The following is a 6,114-nucleotide window of genomic DNA, read 5'->3' on the forward strand; positions in this document are numbered from 1 at the left end:
AGAATTTTACCAAACCTGCAATGACATTGCCCAATGCTGTTTTTGTTGAATGAATAATTACATACTTTTAAAAAGTACACAAATCATAAAGTTACAGCTCTTCAAACTTTTCCCCAAACAAACGTACCTCATAACTAGCACTCAGATCAAGAAGCAAAACACATGGAGTGTGGGGGCACACACCTATAATCTTGGCTATGCAGGAGGCTGAAATAGGAGGATCCCTGGAAGTCCATTTCCCAGCCACAGATCCTTCTGGAGGTAGCTACTGTCCTGACTTCTAACACCTTAACTTTGCCTACCTTTTACTTTGAGATAAATGATGACAATATAAAAATCAAAATGGTTCAGAATGGTCAAAGAGAGAGAAAAATATTCTTTTCTAAGCTGTAAAGATTTTTTTGATAGGGATAAATTGCCACATAAACCTATTGTCAGAATCTGAATCTCCCAGAGGGAACAAGTTTCTGGAACCAAATGCTTAAAACCTGTTAAATATTAGATTTGCCAGTTTGCTTCTTGATTGGGACATTTCAAGGACTTAAACCCTGGTTTCCAAACTGAACATAGCTCAGTCCTGCTTATCTTCCCCAAAGAATGCCCATTTTTGTTACAGAAGCTCAGGCCTATTTATCCTTTGTGGCGCACTTACCTGTGTTCCCGATTTGCAAATCTAATCTGCACCCAAATAAAACTGTCTGCTTTTACTTTAGCCTCATATATATTTCTTGGCTTTCAATGGAAACATGTAGTACATATTTTTTTTTGTGTGTGTCTGGCTTCTTTCAGAATTCTATTTATGAGGTTCATTCATATTGTTGTGCAAATTGGAAGTTTGTTCATTCTTACCTGCTGCATACTACTTCATTGTATGGATATACCACAATCTATTTATCCACAATACCATAATGGACATTTGGGGGTATCTCCAGGTTTTAGCTGTTATGAATAACAATGCTATGACCATTCTTGTACATTCTCACTCTTTTGGTAAGCATATGCATTCATTTGTTGATTTATAAAAATTGTGTAAGCAGTTTTTATTTTATCTATGATCTTCATTTCATGGTAGTAAGAGGGATGTCATCAAATATTTGCTTCCAAAGGGAGCACAGACAGGTTCCGAGGCAATGGTTGGGACCCTATGATTTGAAGGAAGTGCTTCTGTCCATGGCCCATTTGTCTATCCCATAAGAGCTGTCCCTGTGGTCCTACACTCCGTGACTGGGCGCACTGTGGCTGTGCCCTCTGGAGGAAGAGGTTGAAGACAATCTTGCCACGGGCCTGAGAGCAGTGGCCTGCATTCTCACGCTCACCACTAGAGGTCAGGCATTCACAAGGCACTGGGACTAGCCGCTGCTTCTTCCGGGCAGGCTTCCTCCCGGGCTGGTGCACCTTCACGTCCCCTGGTATCAGGATACAACTCTATTGGGGGAAATGAGAATATAACAAAAGCCGGGCTCTGTGGGACTGGCCTGCAATCTGGCGGGGCCAGAGACTCGGGGCTGAGGCAGGAGGATCCAAAGTTTGAGGCCAACCTTGGCAATTTAGTGAGACCCTATCTCAAAACTTTAAATGAATGAATGAATGAGTGAGTGAGTGAATGAATGAATGAATGAATAAATAAATAAATAAATAAAACCAAAAAAGGCTGAGGATGTAGCTCACTGGTTTAGTGCCTTTGGATTCAATCCCTAGCACTGCCAAAAAAAAAAAAAAAAGTCTTTATACTGCATTTCAATGGTACCAATATCAAACATTTATTTTTTTCTTTGTGTGTGCATGTGTGTGTTTTCCCTTTACTGTGGTAAAATGTGTATAATATAAAATTTAACATTTTAACTATTTTAAGTGTACAGTTCAGTGGATTTAAGTTTTTCACATTATTATGCAACTATCAGTATCTTTCACCTCCAAAACTTTTAATCTTCCCAAACTGATACTCGACCCATTGATCGCTAAATCCTCATTTCTGTCCTTTCAGAAATTTTATTTTTTGCAATATGATCCTTGATTGGAGTCTTTATAAATAAACTAGGTAGAGAAAGCAATTAATAAATAATTAGAAAAAATATTTTTAATTGAAAATTAAGATTACATATATTTGTGGTATAAAACACTGTTTTTTATATGTTTTTACAATAAAACATATAAAATTATTAAGTTAGACCAATCAATGAATCTGTCATGTCACCTCACATACACATTTTTTATATGTTTTTACAATAAAACATATAAAATTATTAAGTTAGGCCAATCAATGAATCTGTCGTGTCACCTCACATATACATTTTTTATGCTGAAAATTTTAAATCTATTCTTTTAGCGATTTTTTTTCTCTACATTTATCTTATTGGTGCAATATAGTTATACAGAATTGTGGGATTTGTTGTTATATATTAGTACATGTACACCATAGATCAATATAATTTGGCCAATATCACTCCCTAGCACTTCCTTGGTTCCTTTCTTCCTCCCAACCGCTGGTCCCTTTCTTCTATTCTACTGATCTTTTGCTTTTCATGAGAACCCTCCCCACCCCCTTCTTTTCCTTTTTCATCTCTAGTTTTCACATATAAAAACATCAAGACATTTCCTCTGGAGTCTGTGGACTTACCTTTCCTGTTGCATGGACAGACTCGGGGGTATGGATGCCTTGGCAGGGGTGGGGAGAGGTAATCCACCAGCCCCCTACTGTTACTCATCATGACCTTGCTGATGAGTTCAGCTAGCCCAGGGCCACTGGTGCTGGGTTCACCTCTTCTACTATTCCTGCTCATGGGTTTCTGCAGATGCACCCTGGGAAGCTTTCAGTTTCCAGTTGTAAATGTTTCACATTTCAGTTGTAAATGTTTAACAACTTGTTCTAGGGTGGAGGCTGATTTATAGCATTTGGTAGTTTCTGTGGTGTAAATACTTCTAGGCTGTCAACCTGATGTTACTGAATGTGGAGTTGGGAAGAGATGCTCAGTACCATAATATTACTATCTACAGTATTCCTAGCATACAGATAAAATAGATGTAGAGCTGGGTGTGGTGGCACAAGCCTGTAATCCTTGGCTGAGGCAGGAGGATTCCAAGTTCAAGGTCAGCAACTCAACAAGACCCTAAGCAATTTAGTGAGACATTGTCCCAATATAAAAAAGAAAAAAGGACTGGCTCAGTGGTTAAGCACTCCTGGGTTCAATCCCCAGTAGAAAACAAAACAAAAAATAGATGTAGATAACTTAAAAACTTAAAAATAGATGTAACATATATAATACCACAACATAGCCATTTTTAAACCCAGACACATGGGAGGATGAAGTAGGAGGATCACAAATTCAAGGTCAGTCTACACAATTCAGTAAGACCCTGTCTCAAAATTTAAAAATAAATAAATAAATAAATAAAAAGGGTTGGGGAAGCAGGTGGTGGTGCATACTTATAATTCCAGCTGTTCTGGAGGCTAAGGCGAATTCAAGGCCAGCCTTGGTAACTTAATGAGACCCTGTCTCAAAATAAAAAATAAGGGATGGAGATGTGGCTCAGTGGTAGAGTACTTGTATGGCATGGTGCAAGGCCATGGCTTCTATCCCCAGAAACACACACATACACACACACACAAAATGTAGTAAAATAATTAGGAAGTGATACATTTTGAGTATTTATTATTTTAAAATTAAAATTTAATTTTATTTGTATACAATTTTTGAAATAATTTTATTTGTGTACAATTTTTTAAATAATTTTATTTTCAAATTTGTAGACAGGGTCTTAACTAAGTTGCTGAGGCTGGCCTCAAACTTGAGATCCTCCTGCCTCAGTCTCCCAAACAGCTGGAATTATAGGGATGAGCCATCACCTGACAACAATTTAATTTTTTAATGAAGGCTGTGTTTAACAAACAGCTCACAAAGATCTTGGAAGTTTTACAATTGGTTCTTTTAAAAAAATTTTTGGTAGTGTTGGGGATTCAACCCAGCGCCTGCTCCTGAAATATAACTCTAGCCCAACTATTGGTTCTTTTTTTTTTTCCATTTTTGTGCACTGGGGATTAAACTCATGGGCACTCAACCACTGAGCCACATCCCCAGCACCTCACTTTTGCTGAGGCTGGCTTTGAATTTTCACTACTGTGCCTGGCTCCAACAACTGGTTCTTGAGAGATGGTAGAAGCAGCTTCCAAAATACTACTACAGGTAAACTTCTGTGTTTTTTTTTTTTTAAATCACATTTGTAGGTTGGGGTGTAACTCAATAGTAGAGCATTTGTGTAGCATGCATAAAGTCCTAGGTTCAATTCCCAGGACTACAAAACAAAACAAAAAAATCACATTTTTTTTTTTTTTTGCAGTGCAAATCATAGTCAGGAATGGCCCTGCTCCGCAGTAACTGTGGCCTCAATCTTATTTTTAACCTTTGTACCTCAATTTCCCTATCTACAAGATGGCAAGATGGAGGTAATGGTATCAAAAACAGTCATCGTTTGTTTTTTTTGTTTGCTTATTTGTTTTTTGTTTTTTTTTTTAAGAAAGAGAGAGAGAGAATTTTTTTTAAATATTTATTTTTTAGTATTCGGCGGACACAACATCTTTGTTTGTATGTGGTGCTGAGGATCGAACCTGGGCCGCACGCATGCCAGGCGAGTGCGCTACCACTTGAGCCACATCTCTAGCCCCGCTTATTTGTTTTTTGATATTAGAGATTGAACCCAGGGGCACTTACCACTGAGCCCCTCTGCCCTCCGCCCATTTTTAAAATTTTTTATTTGGAGTCAACCTCAGAGTCAACTTAGGGTCTCACTATGTTGTAGAGGCTGGCTTTGAACTTGTGATCTTTCTGCCTCAGCCTTCTGAGTTGCTGGGATTACAAGCATGCACCACTGCACCTGCATGACCTATTTCATAGATTATTGCAAGAATTACATGAGATCATGTATATAAAGTCATTAGCACAGTGCCTGGCAGACAATATGTACTTAATATATTGGCATCTCTTTGTTGGGGTGCTGATTAACATGGCTGAGAATAAAGCTACACTTAGGTCTTATCATCACACCTTCAAAATACTCTGACCAGCCAAAAAGGGACCTGACCCTCCTGGGCCAGCCAACAGGTCCTGGAGCCAAGAGCCCTTGTGAGGCATGGTGGCCCCAGTTTCCTCTGATAGTCTGAAGGAGGAGGCCACCCCATTCCTCCATTCACCAGCTGCTCAGAGCTAGCAGTACCAATCATGCAGCCTTCTTCTCACCATTAAATCACAGGAAAATGAGCCATCAGGGCAACTCTGAAGAAGACAGTCACCAAGGGACTGCGGTGTCATATGCTCTGGAGCTGTGGGGTGGGTTTCTGACTGGGTCAAGAAAGGTCTCAGATCATTAGCTGCCCATAGTCCCTTCATCCTTACACCCAGGCTGTCTCCCAGAGTCCCTGCCCAGCCCTTGTGCAAAGGTAATCCGTTTGGCTGGCCCCCAGGTGTGTGTGCATGTGTGCGTGTAGCCAGAGCATCTGGCGTTCTTCTCCTACTGGGTCACCACCTGGGGACACAGCAGATGGCTGTTCCCTTTCCATCTTGGCTTTTCCTCATATAAAAAATGGGGCCAACATGCTTACCCAGCTTACCTGGACTGTGTGTGGGATGAACCTGTTGCCAAAGATGTTGGAGTGCTTCCGAAGAGCAGAAGGAGCTGGGTTGCCCTCTCACCCACACCTTTAGACTGTGCAGCCTCCAGTGCACATTTTCCAGAGCCCAGCCCTTGTGCAAAGGTAATCCGTTTGGCTGGCCCCCAGGTGTGTGTGCATGTGTGCGTGTAGCCAGAGCATCTGGCGTTCTTCTCCTACTGGGTCACCACCTGGGGACACAGCAGATGGCTGTTCCCTTTCCATCTTGGCTTTTCCTCATATAAAAAATGGGGCCAACATGCTTACCCAGCTTACCTGGACTGTGTGTGGGATGAACCTGTTGCCAAAGATGTTGGAGTGCTTCCGAAGAGCAGAAGGAGCTGGGTTGCCCTCTCACCCACACCTTTAGACTGTGCAGCCTCCAGTGCACATTTTCCAGAGCCCAGCCCTTGTGCAAAGGTAATCCGTTTGGCTGGCCCCCAGGTTCCTTTTTTTTTTTTTTTTTTTTTTAA

Source organism: Marmota marmota, unplaced genomic scaffold (genome assembly GCF_001458135.2).
Source record: "Marmota marmota marmota unplaced genomic scaffold, marMar, whole genome shotgun sequence".
NCBI classification, from domain to species: domain Eukaryota; kingdom Metazoa; phylum Chordata; class Mammalia; order Rodentia; family Sciuridae; genus Marmota; species Marmota marmota.